We start from the raw sequence: 16,313 nt of genomic DNA on the forward strand, positions 1-16,313 counted from the left end.
GAATCTTAAGCGCCTTTGGAGAGAAGCCACGCAGGGAGGGACGCACAGACTGTCAGGGCGGGAGGGATGCGTGTCCCAGGGAACCCGGCCCAAGACTGGCAGCGGCAGGGTAGAGGCCACCGGTCCAGGGCAGCGTCCGCGGGGAAACACTGCCGCGCTGTGGGCATTGGGGGAACTGCAGTCGCCGCCCCATGTGCCGGCTGCAGGGGGGCGGGGGTGGGGCCCAAGTCAACGGGCATGGATCCCCGGAACCCCTCAGCCTTTGTCCCAGGAGAAGCTCCTCACATCCCTGGTGCCAGGGCCCTGGGAGCCCGTGAGACCAGGGTTCTCCCTGCCCAGACTCTTCCTCCAGCCTGGAGGGAACAATGGGGGCGACAGGCACTGACCACCAGGCAGGCAGCAGCAGGGCGGAGCCTGGGGTACCAGGGCGCAGAGGTGATCGGGTGCTGAGCCCTCCCCGATGAGCTCAGCTCGGAGGTGGGAGCCCCTGACCCTTTCCCAGGACTCTGAGTCGGCCTTGGAGAGTGTGGTGTTGGGCCCAGCCACAGAGGTCAGCAGATGGCGGGTGGCAGGCGCTGGGGCCCCGGCTGTGCAGGAGGGTCAGGCCCCGGCACACCCTGGCATTTCCTGTGCAGACCCAGATGGGTGAGGTCAGCTGAGAAGGGAAGAGGCCACAGGGGACTTCCTCCATCCTCTCAAATTAGTGGAGGCAGGGCCCCAAGCCAGGCCAGGGCCTAGGTGGACGTGCTCTGAATGTGGCAGCCTCTCCTCTCCCAACCCCCAGGGAAGCAACTCTCAGCGACAGCCCCAGCCCCGGCGGATGGGTGGGAAACTGAGGCAAGGCCAGATCCACCGATGACAACGGGCCTGGTCAGTGACCGTGGGTGGCCCTGCGCTCTCCCGCATGCAGGTCACAGGCTCCAGCCACGGCCAACAGAAAATGACTCTCCCGGCCTGGCTCACCCACTCTCAGTCAAGGACACAAAGGTCCCTCCTGCAGCAGGGCCAGGACCTGAATCGAGCCACTGGGCTCAGGATGGATGCCTCCCGGGAAGCCAGAGAGAGCCCTGTCACCACGGAACGGGTTAGAGGGGCACAAGCCTCTGCGGGCCTCTCCCACGTCCCCCACCCCCCGTGCTTCTGCAGAAGGGGGGTCTTCTGGGGCTCTGGTGCCTTCCCACAGCAGGTGTCATCAGGGCGGGATCACAGTCCCCACCACCTACCCGTGGGTTTCACATGCTGGGGGCAGTCATCACCCCAACCTCGACAAGCCAAGAGGACTGGATGTGGCCCCAGCACCCCAGCAGCAGCCATGTCCTCCCAGGGAGGCAGCAGGGAGGTAGCGTGACTTACGCCTGGGGTGGAACAGGCTGCAGGGCCTGCTGGGAAGCCGTCCCCAGACCCCAGCTCAGTCCTCTGGCAGATTCACTCCGAGGAAAGTTGTGTCGGTGACCTGGCCGGTGCTAGGCCCCCAAGCCCGCCCGCCAGCATTCTTCAAGTCTGCACGTCCGAGGGCAGGAGGGAGCGTGGACCCCGGCAGCCTCGCCCTAACTGGGGTGGCCCCACATCCACCAGAGGGCAGCTGGGCCCAGTCCCAGCCATCCCCTTCAGGAGCCAGCACAGCGGGAGGCTCCCTTGTCAGCCAGAGCCTGGGTGGATGGCAGAGCCCCGGGGGCCGCCTCTGGCCTGAGTTTGTGTCTGGCTCCTCACCTAGCTAGAACCTGACCTTGAGAGGTCACTGTCGCCCTGGGCCTCAGTTTCCCCATCTGACAGGTGGGGAGAGCGTTAGCATCCACATCACGGCGGCCCCACAGGGCAGTGCAGCGTGAAATACTCAGCTAACCCTCCAGACCCCAGAGGCCAGGCCTCCCCGCCCCGCTGCCCCTGCCCCATCCTGCACATCTGCCCCCACCTGGCTCCCCTCGCTCCCCTCGGCGTCCCGCTGGGTGGGGGCCTCCAGCGCCTCCGGGCTTCCAGGCAGGAAGGCGGCCGAGAGGAGCGTTTCCGCGCAGGCTGCTGTGCTGGGAGTGCAGCCCCTGATAAGGACACGCATGGCCGGCTGCACGTCCGCCTTTTGTCCCTAGCTCCCGCCAGCCCTTCCTGCTCTGGCCTGCAGGGTGGGGACTGAGGGCCCAGCTGCAGCCCTCCCCCCACCCCCGCCTCCACTCTGCCCCTGGCTCCACAGCCCCTGGGGTCCTGGCTGCCCTGGGGGAGTTTGAGGCCCCCAGTAGCAGCAACGGCTGGGGCCCTGGACCCACTTGGGGTGTGGGAGCTCTGGGAAATCAACCCCGGGGGACTGCTGGGGCCAAAAAGAAGCAACAGCCCCAACCCAGCAGGGCCAGATGTTCTACTCTCCCTCCCCCAGTTTCGGCTGCCAGGAGGGTCCCCACCCAGGGTCCCTTGGAATCCTGCACAGGCCTAGGCAGGCTCCCTCCTGGGCTGGACCGACCACGGTCCTGTTTGAGGTCCTGGAGAGGCGCTGGCCTGGCCCAGCCCATGTGCCCCACGGACACCCCTGGCTGCTCCTCCGGCATCTGTCTTGAAGTACCTGCCCAGTGTGAGCCCAGCATCAGTGACTGAGGGGCATCCATCCTTACCCCCGACTGCCCATGGTGCCCAAGCAGCAACCTCACAGCCGGTCTGCTGAGCTGGGCTGAGGAGAGGTTCCACCCACCTCAGAAGGAATCCACTCCCATCCCCTAAACTCCAGGAGCTGCCCTTGGCTGAGGAAGGAGGGCACGGGGCAGGCTGAGCCCAGGGTGGCAGGTGCTACACGGTGCCCAGGATGCCTGGCAGGAGAGAGACCGCAGCCCAGAAGGCTTCCCCTGCAGGACTGGGAGCCCCTCAGTGCTCACACCTCCCACTGGCTCCCAGGGCCCCCTACAACATGGCCCATGTCTCAAGGGATTGGAAGGATCCCCCCACAGAGGCCATCGGCAGGGACTAGAGTGCAGCCCAGTGGGGCATCCACCAGTGTGATCAAGCACTCAGCCAAGATGGTGGGAAGGGTTCAGGTCTTTTTTTTTTTTTTTTTTTTTTGAATAGCACCTTTATGGCCGGACGCAGTGACTCACACTTGTCATCCCAGCACTGTGGGAGGCCGAGGCAGGCGGATCACCTAAGGTCAGGAGTTTGAGACCAGCCTGGCCAACATGGTGAAATGCTGTCGCTACTAAAAACACAAAAATTAGCCAGGCGTGGTAGCAGGCTAATTCTCCAGCTACTCAGGAGGCTGAGGCTCAAGAATCGCTTGAACTCGGAACGTGGAAGCTGCGGTGAGCCGAGATCACGCCACTGCACTCCAGCCTGGGCCACAGAGTGAGATTCGGTCCACAAAAGACTTCAGAGGAGACCCTGCCCCCTGGTGCTCTGTACATTCTTCCCCTAAACTGGGCTCAACTTCCTTGTTGTACGTAAAAGTTGGGCAGATGGAATTAAGCCCTCAGAGCATTCAACTTATTTCATAATTTTCAGAGCCAGCCGGGAGTGCAGGAGGGAGAACTTCCCTGTGAATGTCCTGTGATCTCAGGACGCAGAGAACCCTCATCGGCCAAGGGAGAAGTCACTTCCGGATCCACAGATGGTGTGTGAGTGCATGGCGAGCGCCTCCAGGACACACTCACTGTTCCTTCCCTCTGGCCAGACACCAGCCAGACCCTGCGTGTGCATCGTGCTGCTCTCCTCAGCTGCCTGCGAGGGGTTCCTGCGAAGGCCAGCACCTCGGTGAAGAGCCGGGGGCTGAACTTGAACTCAGGGCTACCAGAGACAGGCCGTGCTTTTTCACCTCTGCCCATGATGTCAGAGCCTTTCCCTAGCAATGTTTAAAAAGTTACTTCTGCCTGGAAAAAAATGGGAAAAATGGCAAATTATATTACGTATAATTTGATAATTTTAAAGAGTTAATGATGTCATTATTACTCAAACCCATTGAATTGTACATTTTATTATTATTATTTTTCTTTCTTTCTTTTTTTTTTTTTTTGTGTTGTTGTTGTTGAGATGGTGTTTCATTCTTGTTGCCCAGGCTGTCGTGCAATGGTGTGATCTCGGCTCACCACAACCTCCGCCTCCCAGGTTCAAGTGATTCTCCTGCCTCAGCCTCCCGAGTAGCTGGGATTACAGGCATGCGCCACCACACCAGGCTAATTTTGTATTTTCAATTTCAGTAGAGACGGGGTTTCTCCATGTTGGTCAGGCTGGCCTTGAACTCCCGACCTCAGGTGATCTGCCTGCCTTGGCCTCCCAAAGTGCTGGGATTACAGGTATGAACCATTGTGCCCTGCCTATTATTATTTTTTATTTTATTTTATTTATTTGAGATGAAGTCTCCCTCTGTTGCCCAAGTTGGAATACAGTGGCGCGATCTCAACTCACTGCAATCTCTGCTTCCCAAGTTCAAGAGATTCTCCTGCCTCAGCCTCCCGAGTAGCTGGGACTACAGGCGCCTGCCACCTCGCCCGGCTAGTTTTTGTATTTTTTTTTTTTTTTAGTAGAGACGGGGTTTCACTGTGTTAGCCGGGATGGTCTCGATCTCCTGACCTCGTGATCCGCCCGTCTCGGCCTCCCAAAGTGCTGGGATTACAGGCTTGAGCCACCGCGCCCGGCCTGTGATGAACAATTTTCAAGAGCAGAGTGTCTTTATTCACTAGAGTCGCAGCGTGTCCCATAGATCTCGGCACCGACTCCTCAACTGAAACTTTGTATCCCATAGATCTGGGCAGCCACTCCTCAACTGAAGCTTTGGCCTTCAGCCAACGTCTGCCCACCCTGTCCCCGCCCACCCCTGGGAGCCACTGCCCCACTTTCTGCTTCTAAGTTCCACTATTTCACACTCCACATATGAGTAAGAGCCTGTGGGATTTGTCTTTCTGTGCCTGGCTTATTTTACTTAAGATTGTGACCTTAGGTCAGGCGCAGTGGCTCACGCCTTTAATCCCAGCACTTTGGGAGGCCAAGGCAGGAGGATCACCTGAGGTCGGGAGTTCAAGACCAGCCTGGCCAACATGGTGAAACCCCATCTCTCCTTTAAAAATATCAAAAAATTAGCCGGGCGTGGTGGTGGGTGCCTGTGGTTCCAGCTGCTCAGGAGGCTTAGGCAGGAGAATGGCGTGAACCAGGAGGCAGAGGTTGCAGAGAGCCGAGATTGCACTACTGCACTCCAGCCTGGGCGACAGAGTGACTCTGGTTCAAAAAAAAAAAAAAAAATTGTAACCTCCAAGTTCACACATGTGATCACAAGTGACAGGGTCTCCTTGCTGAAGGGCGAACGGTGCCCCGCTGTGTGTATCCGCCACACTTATTTATCCATGCGTGCACTGGGGAACTTCCTTTCTTGGCTATTACGAAGCGCGCACTATGCCCGTGGCCTGCAGGTATCTCTTAGACACACCGATTTCATTTCCTTTGGGTCTAAACCCAGAAGAGGGATTGCTGGGTTACATGCAATGTTTAATGTTTTGAGGGGCCTCCACACTGTTTGCTGTGCCACTCTAGCCATTTTTAGGTGTCCCTCAGGGGAATTCTATTCACAATAGGGTGCAATCACCACCACTATCTATGTCCAAAACTTGTTCGTGCTCCCAAATTGAAACTCCATGCCCCTCAGGTGCGTATCCCTGTTCTCCCCTCCTGCGGCCCCTGGTAGCCACTAAGCTGCTTCCTGTCTCTATGGCTCTGCCCACTGTAGACATCTCTTGTCAATGGAATCACTCAGGGCTCATCCACGCCACAGCTCCTGCCACGGTGTTATTCCTTTTATTTATTTATTTTGAGACAGAGTCTTGCTCTGTTGCCCAGGCTGAAGTGCAGTGGTACGATCTTGGCTCACTGCAACCTCCACCTCCCGGGTTCAAGCAATTCTTGTGTCTCAGCCTCCCAAGTAACTGGGATTACAGTTGCAAGCCACCATGCCTGGCTAATTTTTGTATTTTTAGTAAAGACGAGGGTTCACCATGTGGGTCAGCCTGGTCTTGATCTCCTGACATCAAGTGATCCGTCCACCTCAGCCTCCCAAAGTGCTGGGATTACAGGTGTGAGCCACTACCCCTGGCCTAGTGTTAATTTTTTTTTTTTTTTTTTTTTGAGATGGAGTCTTGCTCTGTCACTCAGGCTGAAGTATGGTGGTGTAATCTCAGCTCACTGCAACCTCTGCCTCCCAAGTTCAAGCGATTCTCCTGGCTCAGCCTGCTGAGTAGCTGGGACTAAAAGCACACACCACCACACCTGGCTAATTTTTGTATTTTTAGCGGAAATGGGGTTTCACCATGTTGGCCAGGCTGTTCTCAAACTCCTGACCTCAGGTGATCCACCTGCCTCGGCCTCCCAAAGTGCTGGGAGACTTTACAGACGTGAGCCACCGCCCCGGGTCTCATTCCTTTTTTTTCTTTTTTTAATACTTTTTGTCCCTTTTTAAATATTTAATTGAGACAGGGTTTTGCCAAGTTGCACAGGCTAGTTTTGAACTCCTGAGCTCAAACAATCCACCCTCTCGGCCTCCCAGAGTGCTGGGATTACAGATGTGAGCCACCGCCCCTGGCCAGAGCTTCATTCCTCTTTACGGCTGAGCTGCGTTTCACTGTGCCGGTGGGCCTCGGCTTGTCGATGCACTCATCCGTGGACGAGCATCCGGGCGTATCCACTTCTTGGCTCCTGTGAGCACGCCGCTGTGTGTACACTGCACGTCTGTTTGAATCCCTGCTTTCGGGGAACGTACCCAGCGGTGGAGTTTCGGAAAGTGTGGTGATCCTATGCTGAGTCTTGTGAGAAGTGGGGGGACCCTTTCTTTGTTTGTTATTATTTTTAATTTTTTTTTCCAAGCTCTTCTCTCTGAAATTAAAACGTGTTCATATAAACTGTGGCCCTAAAGTCGGGCGTGGTGGGGTGTGCCTGTAATCCCAGCTACTCGAGAGGCCGAGACACGAGAATTGCTTGAACCACAGAAGTGGAGGTTGCAGTGAGCTGAGATTGCGCTGCTGCACTCCAGCCTGGCTGATGGAGTGAGACCCTGTCTCAAAATATAAATAAATAGGCCGGGCGCGGTGGCTCACGCCTGTAATCCCAGCACTTTGGGAGGACGAGGTGGGCGGATCACGAGGTCAGGAGATCGAGACCATCGTGGCCAACATGGTGAAACCCCGTGTCTACTAAAAATACAAAAAATTAGCCAGGCGTGGTGGCGGCACCTGTACTCCCAGCTACTTAGGAGGCTGAGGCGGGAGAATGGCGTGAACCCGGGAGGCGGAGCTTGCAGTGAGCCCAGATCGTGCCACTGCACTCCAGCCTGGGCGACAGAATGAGACTCCGTCTCTAAATGAATGAATGAATGAATGGATGAATGAATGAGTGAATGAACGAACTGTGGCCCACCCAGACTGTGGACTCCTATGCAGCAGGACCAAGTCACAGACACACATAGCACAGACCATCCCTAACCCATCTCGGCCACGCGCGGTGGTTCACGCCTATAATCCCAGCACTTTGGGAGGCCAAGGCAACCTGATCACCTGAGGTCAGGAGATCGAGACCGTCCTGGCCAACATGGTGAAACCCCCGTCTCTACTAAAAATACGAAAATTAGCCAGGCATGGTGGTGCGCACCTGTAATCCCAGCTACTCAGGAGGCTGAGGCAAGAGAATCACTTGAACCAGGGAGGTGGAGGTTTCGGTGAGCCGAGATTGTGCCGCTGCACTCCAGCCTGGACAACAGAGTGAGACCCTGTCTTAAAAAAAAAAAAAAAGCCATCGTGCTGGGCACAGGGCACCGGCCACTTGGCTCCCACAACACAAATCTCCCAGGAGCAGCAGAGGGCACATCGGGGCTGCCAGGGGCTTCGGAGGGGTGGGAACGTTCTATCCATCCTTTGCAGTGAAGATTACATGGGGGGTGCTCATTTGCCCAAATGCATTAAACTGTCCACGTAAAGAGGGTGCCTCTCAGAGGACTTTGGGGCAGGGACATCTGTGCCCGATACTGTCCTGGCGGCCACGTGCCCTCATACACTTGCCCAGACCCTTATTGTGCTACACTGAGTGACCCCAGTTACACCGTGGGCCCCGGGTGACTGTGACATGTGAGCGCAGGTTCACCCACGTCACAGACGGATCGATCCGGCGACGGGGGGCGGCGCACGTGGGGGTGGGGGCTGTGGCGTGGGACCTCTGTACCTTCTCTCAATTTGGCTGTAAGCCTACAACTTCCCTAAAAAATAAAGTCTTTTTTTTTTTTTTTTTTTTTTTTTGAGACAGAGTCTTGCTCTGTCGCCCAGGCTGGAGCGCAGTGGCCGGATCTCAGCTCACTGCAAGCTCCGCCTCCTGGGTTTACGCCATTCTCCTGCCTCAGCCTCCCGAGTAGCTGGGACTACAGGCGCCCGCCACCTCGCCCGGCTAGTTTTTTGTATTTTTTAGTAGAGACGGGGTTTCACTGTGTTAGCCAGGATGGTCTCGATCTCCTGACCTCGTGATCCGCCCGTCTCGGCCTCCCAAAGTGCTGGGATTACAGGCTTGAGCCACCGCGCCCGGCCTTTTTATTTTTTTTATTTATTTTTATGCAGCTCTCTTTTCCTTAAAATAAAGGCTCTAAAAACGTGTGATTCCACCTCCCCAAGGCTGAGCGAAAGCGCCACGTCTGTCCCTGTCTTTCCCGGGGGCCGGCAGGGAGTGGGCGCCCGGCGGTGACTCAGCCCTGCAGCCTCCCAGCCCTTCCCTGTATGCCGGCAGGTGACGCGGATGCCTCCGTCCCTCGTGGGGTTTGTGGAGAGCGTTGATCAGCGCCAGCCGTCAGAACAGAACCTTCGCGAGGTCCCGCAGATGCCGGGCGCCGGGCTGTGGTCCTGGTGCTGCTTCTCATCAAATCCACTGGCTCTTCGAGAGGAAGCATGTCACAGCCCAGGTCAAACAACAAGCAAGAAAATCACTCTTCATTTTGGAATTGTAAAATAAAACAGAAATTATCCTCAGGCTAGAGTGACCTTGCTGTCCTGCCCCAGCCACCCCCCACCTCCCAGCACCTGCACACCCCCCCTACACCCTCCGCCGAAACCCAGCCCACTGCCCCCAGGAGGGCCGTGGAAGAGGTCGGAGAACGCATCCCCTCTGGCTCCCGGGGTGGGGGCCCGCTGTGGGTTGGCTGGAATCAGCCCCCCTCCCCCACGTCCTGGGTCCCCGCAGCCCTGCAAGGAGGACACCCAGCCACCCCTCATGCCAGGGAAGCCGGGGCCAGGGAAGGGCCCAGGAGGGTTTGCTCTTCCTGTGGCATGTTGTTCCTTTAAAAATCCCTGCTGCTGGCCCGGCGCCGTGGCTCACGCTGTAATCCCAGCGCTTTAGGAGGCCGAGGCGGGTGGATCACGAGGTCAGGAGATGGAGACCATCCTGGCTAACACGGTGAAACCCCATCTCTACTAAAAATACAAAAAATTAGCTGGGCGTGGTGGCGGGCACCTGTAGTCCCAGCTACTGGGGAGGCTGAGGCAGGAGAATGGCGTGAACCCGGGAGGCGGAGCTTGCAGTGAGCCGAGATCCAGCCACTGCACTCCAGCCTGGGCGACAGAGAGAGACTCCGTCTCAAAAAAACAAAAAGAAAAATCCCTACTGCAGGAGTGGTGGGGGGAGTTGGCTGGGGGTGTGGACTGTGGTGCCACTGTGGCCAAATTTGTGCCACCTGGTGCTCAAATTCCAGTACCAGGGACAGGAGGTGGGGAGGGCAGGAGCCAGGCTCCCTCAGAACGAACCAGTTGCCCTCCTGCTCTGCCATGGGCCACGGTGGGGGTGGGCAGCATGTGGCCCGTCTGAGCTGCAGCTCCCTCCTGGAGCAAATGGACCCACTTCCCAGTGTGTTGTAGATGCCCTGAAGGACCCACCACACCAAGTGGAATGCGGATGTCCTGGATAGAGTCTGGGCACAGATTAAGATTTAACAAGGAGGACAGAGGCCCAGAGAAGATGGAGGCTTGTCTGAGACCACCCAAGAAGCTGGGACCCATTTCCTGTACCCAAGGAGAACCTGGACACTCAGCCCAGGCCGGAGTGTGGATGTCCGCCATGCTGACCAGGGCTGGTGGGCGGGGCCTGGCCTTCCTGGGCCTGGTCCAGTTGTGGTCTGGGTTCAGTTGGGGGCTGGGGCAGGAGGAGGAGGCCTGGCTGGGGCTGCAGGTGTTTCCCAGTCATGGAGGCCAAATGAGGATGTCCCAGTGGGCGGGCAGCTGCCTGCCCCTGCCCCATCCACAGGGCCAGCAGCCCCAGGAGGAGGAGACAAGGCCCCTCTGCGATCCGACCCCTGGCTGGAGTCTGCAGAGAGGTGCCTCTAGCCTTCTGTGGCCCCTTGGACAGAGCTGCAGAGGCCAGCACAGCTCTAGACCCCTGCCAAGCCTGCACCCCAGGTCTTGGCCCTGATGGCCCCTCAGAGAGGAACCGGGACAGCTGTCTCAGGAGCTGGGAGAGGATGGACTCTAGCCTGGGCCCCTGCCCCCATCTGCTGGCCCAGCCGGGGACACTGGCTCCTCAGTGCTGGCACTCCCACCGGGCCGCTGGGCACTTCACTGCCTCTCTCTCCACCTGCGGCCTCCTATCTGGGGAGGGCACCGGCCTGGCTCTGGGGTCAGACAGCCTGGGCTCCAATCCTCACTCTGCTTCTCACTGCTGGGGGGCCTCAGGCAGCCCCCACAAAGTGCCCCTACCTGTAGAGGGCCAAGAGACCGGCCCACAGGCTGTGCAAGGGTCCAGGAGAGCCTAGGGGTGCGGAAGCCGCTCTGGCCCAGGACACAGAGGGTCCCTCGAGTTCACCACTCCATCCTCCTGCGCGTGGGGTCCTGGCAGGACCCCGGATGTCTCTGCCCCCCCCACCAGCTCCTCCAGCCTTGCTGGGGTTGGAGCAGGCGTGTGAGCAGAGAAAGTAAACGGGGCAGCTGCTGCGGAAAACAGTCCACAGCTCCTCCAGCGATGAAGCATGAAGCACCTGGGGACCACAAGACCCAGAAGCCCCGGGACCAGGTGTCCACCCGGGAGGAAGGTCGCACGTCCTCACAGACACATGTACACGCATGTTCGCGGCAGCACCATTCCCAGCAGCCAAGAGGCAGACACATCCCCCGTGTCCGTGGACAGATGAGTGGGGAGATAGGACGCCTGTCCACACCATGAAATGTTCAGCCAAGCCGGGCGCGGTGGCTCAAGCCTGTAATCCCAGCACTTTGGGAGGCCAAGGCGGGTGGATCACGAGGTCAGGAGATCGAGACCATCCCGGCTAACATGGTGAAACCCCGTCTCTACTAAAAATACAAAAAACTAGCCGGGCGAGGTGGCGGCGCCTGTAGTCCCAGCTACTAGGAGGCTGAGGCAGGAGAATGGCGTGAACCCAGGAGGCGGAGCTTGCAGTGAGCCGAGATCGCGCCACTGCACTCCAGCCTGGGCGACACAGCGAGACTCCGTCTCAAAAAAAAAAAAAAGAAAAAAAGAAATGTTCAGCCGCAAAGAGGCTCAAAGTCCCAACACACATCACAACACGGCTGGGCCTCAGACACATGCTCAGTGCGAGAAGCTGGACACAAAAGTCCACACGTGGCGTGACCCGTCTACGTGAAATGTCCCGACCAGGCGAATCCAGAGACGGGCGATAGGTTAGTGATGGCCAGGGCCGAGGACAGGGACAGAGGGTGACAGCTAGGGGACGGGATCTTTAGGAGGTGGGAAAATGTTCTAAAATCCACTGTGGCAATGGTCACACAGCCCTGCGGCTCCACGAAACCCACTGAGCTGTGCACTTTAAATGGGTGGATTACTGTCTCAGTTACAGCTCAGTGAAGCTGTGAAACTGAAAAGAAGCACCCTGGCCGGGCGCGGTGGCTCACCCCTATAATCCCGACACTCTGGGAGGCCAAGGTGGGCGGATCGCTTGAGGTCAGGAGTTCGAGACCAGCCTGGCCAACATGGAGAAACCCCCGTCTCTATTAAAAATACAAAAAATTAGCCATGCGTGGTGGCACACGTCTGTAATCTCGACACTCTGGGAGGCCGAGGCAGGCAGATCTCTTGAGGTCAGGAGTTTGAGACCAGCCTGGCCAACATGGAGAAACCCCATCTCTACTAAAAATACAAAAAATTAACCTGGTGTGGTGGCACATGCCTGTAATCCCAGCTACTTGGGAGGCTGGGGCTGAAGAATTGCTTGAACCTGGGAGGCAGAGGTGGCAATGAGCCGAGATCACGCTGCTGCACTCCAGCCTGGGCGACAAGAGCAAAACTCTGTCTCAAAACAAAAAAAAGAAAAAAAGAAAGAAAGAAAGTCCCCAGCCAGCCTTCAGTTCTCTCTGAGCCTCGGCCTGGCCCCTCCCGGTGTGCCTGCAGGAAATGACCCCCCAGCGCCACACACCTGGCAGGGTGGAGGGAGCACGGGCTGGTGGCAGCCTTGCCTCTCAGGCCGCTCCAGGCCAGGGTCAGCCCTACAGGGGTGACTTGGGAAACCCAGTCTCGAGAGGTGAGGCGTTGCCTGGGGTCACACGGCTGGCAGGAACGGCCAGGGCTGGGCTGCCGGGGCCCGCACGGCCCTCCCGCCTCCACCAAAACCCACTATGTTTATTCAGGGACGTGAAGGGGTGCCCAGGTCCAGCGGGCAACAAGCCGAGCAGAGCCTGCCGTCCCAACAAGACGGCCAAGGGAGCTCGGCACCCTCAGTCCCCCAGACAGGGCTCTTCCCCTCTCTGGACCTCAGTTTACCCATAGGTGAAAGGAAGGCACAGTCAGATGGTCCCTAAGGCCCCAGGGACCCAGGCCAGCCTTGCCCTCCCCCACAGCCCCAGCAGCGGGGCATCTGAGCCTTTCATCAGGAAAAGGAGACTAAATTTATGCCTCAGGCCCCCTCTGCACTTGGCAGGGCAGAGGTCAGGCTTCCGGCGGCCCCCACCCCTTGACGCAGTTCCCCTTCCCCTCTGGGGGGCTCTATTGTTCTCGAGGGCTGGTTCCCAATCTCCCCAAACACTCACTTCCTGTTTCCTGACCGAGAGGAAACAGAGATTCCTGACCAGGCAGATGCCTTTTTTTCCCTTTCTCTCTTTACATTTTTTAAGGGTATTAAATAATAATAATAATATGACGGCAGCCTCGGTGCTGAGGAGCGTGGACTTGGGGGCTGGAGGAAGCCCAGGGCCACCTGTGTGGGGCTCTGTGGACCCTCCTTTGAGAATCTGCTGGAAGCTACGGACCCCTCCTCCCTCCCCACCAGGGAAGGGCCCAGGCACAAACTGTCTGCATTGTGACTGGGAACAGGGAGACCCCGGGACCCTCCCCAGGACTCCCAAGACCCTCCACGCCCTGATCTGACATGTGGGGAAACTGAGGCAGAGAAGCCTTCAGGGCACCTGTGGTCCCTGGCCCTACCGGAGCTCCATGACAACCCCGCAAGAGAGACGGGCATGAAGCCTCCAGGGAGGGCCCCCCACACCCTTCCCAGAAGCCCACAGACCCCAGAGGCATGGGCTTCTCCAGGGGAGGGCCCCCCAGCCACTGTGCCTTGCGGAGACTGGGGTCCCTGTGGCTCTGGGTTCCTGTCCAGCCTGCTGGGGAAGGCCTTGGGAGCTTGAGCAGCCACTCCCATGGGGCCTCAGTTTCCTCGTCTGTAGATGGGGTCAGATCATTGCCTCCACCTCGCAGGGCCAGGGCAACGGCCCCAAGAGGAGACACCCGAACCCAGCACCCTGCTCACAGGCCTCTCCATCTCTCCCACTATTTTCTCCCCTAAAGGCTTGGAGCGCCTGGCCGCCAGCTCTCCCCACACGGGCAGGCAGGGAGAGGACAGGGCGGAACTGCCGCCCCTCCACCGGCTGCCCCACAGGCCCCGAGTTCTCGGGAACTTCTCCTTCCGTCGCGGGAGATGAAGCATTTTTTCCCTTGATGTTAACGGCTGCCCCATCTGTCGGGCCTGGAAAATCACAGCCCACTGAGTGGGGCTTCTGTGCCGTGTACCAGTGCCAGGCGTGAGGGCAGCCTCAGGGGGCCGGCAAGTTCCCCTTCCTCAGCCCCATGGGAACCTCAGCAGGGGTGGGAAGTAACCTCCAGGGCCTGCAGGAGCCGGATCCCAGACGCTGGACACTGGGACCAGCCCCCTTCACGACACTGAGGACCCCGATGGGTCACGTGAGGCCCTGGCAGCCGCATGGGGTGGGGACTCCGAACTCACTCAAGGGAGTCACATGACCCTCCTTCAATAATCTGCTGGAAGCTACGGACCCCCCCTTCCTCCCCCCAGGGAAGGGCCTAGGCACAAACTGCCCACCCCATTACTGGGAAGTGGAGACCCCAGGACCCTCTTCAGGGCTCCCAAGACCCTCCACGCCCTGGTCTGACACGTGGGGAAACTGAGGCAGAGAAGCCTTTAAGGCAACTGTGATCCCTGACCCTACTGGAGCTCTATGACAACCGCGCAAGAGAGACAGGTATGAAGCCTCCAGGGAGGGACCCCCACACCCTTCCCAGAAGCCCACAGGCCCCAGAGGCACAGGCATCCCCAGGGGAGGGGCGCCCCGCCCACTGAGGGACTCCATCTGAGGCTCACCCTGCTCAATGGGACTTCCTCGAGAGTCAGCCCTGACTACCAGTGCCCACCTCGTGAGCTGCCAGGTAGCACCCAGTGTCCACCTGGGGATCCCTCTCCCAAGCTTACTCCCCAGTGGCGGCCTCTTCTCTCTCCTCCCCTCCAGACTCCCCAGGTGCCACCAGGGACATCCACCAAGCCTGCAGCTCACACAGCCCCCCGAGGCCCACACTGTGCTCTCACCCCAGTCGGATGTCTCCCCTGTGAAGCAAGTCTCTCCCTAGGGACAGATTCTGCTGTTTAAAAAATAAGATTTTCTTCACCTTCCTATATGAACAAAAATAACAATACAGCAATACCACTGCAAAATCATCAGAATGGCTAAAATGAAAAAGACAACAGCAAGTGCCAGCAAGGGTGTGGGGTGGCCGAATGCTCCCGCGCTGCTGGCAGGGGACCTGAGAACTGCTGGGCATTCCCTGGCTTCCTGCCCCTCCTGGGACTGGAGACCCCCCAGGAACAGCATAAGGGGATTGCGTCTGTCGGCAAATCTGCCAAGAGATAACATGAGGATGTTCAAAGCTAAGCCCCCAGGCTGGTAACAGTTCCGAGGCACCAGCAGTGTGTGTGAAGAACAGGGGGGTCTGTTCTCCTAGGGATGCCTCCAGCACCTGCTGCCAGCAGTGGGGCACGCCGGTCCCCTGGGGCGTGGCCAAGGGGCTGTGTCTCCTGCTCGGGCTGCCGGCCCCTCTCAGGTTCACTTTCCCATTTCTAAGCCCATGTCTCGCTGCAGCTCGAGTTTGCCAGGCCACCACTGGGTGACACACCCAGCACAGTGGGGGACTCCACACTTTCTGTGCACCTGCTCCGAGTCACCTCTCCCAGGTCCGGGCCTCTGCCCTGTGGAGCGGGTACCCTGGCAGGGGCACGGAGCATGGGCAGGATTGGACTTTGTGCTGAGTGTGATGGCGCCTTGGGAGAAGGTCACACGACCCGATGTCTCCCTCTGCAAAGCTCCCTGGGCACTGGGTGTGAAGGGCAGCGGCACCCAGCAAGGCCGAGGAGGGGCGACTGTCATCCAGGCAGGAAGCGGGGTGGACGGGACCAGGGTAGGGACAATGTCGGGAGAAGGGGACACTCAGATGCAAAGCCGGTGGGGACTTGCCAAGAAGCCAGCCCACAAGGCCATGGACACCTCCACGCCGTCAGCTGGAGAAGTGGGCGGCCGCAGGAAGGGAGACAGGAGCAGTGAGGGAAAGGGTGAGGGGTCCTCTGGGAGACCCCCGAGGCTCAGGGCTCAGGCCCCCGGGCTCCAGTCCTGGGCCTCCATTTTCCACCCTTGAGCAAGCAGCTTCCACCCGTGAGCCAGCTGCCTCCTCTGGAAATGGAAGCCCCTCAACTCAAAGGGTATCAGGGGCTGGAGCAGGCAGGGAGAGGAGAGAGGAAAGACGGGACACTCACTTCTGCCTGCCCACAACCTCACTCAGGAGCAGACGGCTCCTCTGCTCGCAGGCACCCCTGCCTGGCAGCTCCCTCCAGCCCCCGTCGGGTCCGGGACGTCCTCTGATGGGAAGGTCCCACCACATCCGTGGCTGACAGAGTCAGCCTGTCCAAGGCCGGGGGGCGCTCGGGGTAAACAGGAAGCCCCATCCCTCCGGCACTCTGCTTCATTCCCTCCTCCTGCACCTCCTGCAGCCCGGCTCCCACGGCCGTGCCTGGTGCCCCTCTGTCTCGCGCCACCTAAGATGCCCAGGCTGGCCTCCGCCAGGGGCTTAGTCTACCCTCTCCTGGGGCT

Source organism: Macaca nemestrina, chromosome 14, assembly GCF_043159975.1.
Source record: "Macaca nemestrina isolate mMacNem1 chromosome 14, mMacNem.hap1, whole genome shotgun sequence".
In the NCBI taxonomy this organism is placed as follows: Eukaryota; Metazoa; Chordata; class Mammalia; order Primates; family Cercopithecidae; genus Macaca; species Macaca nemestrina.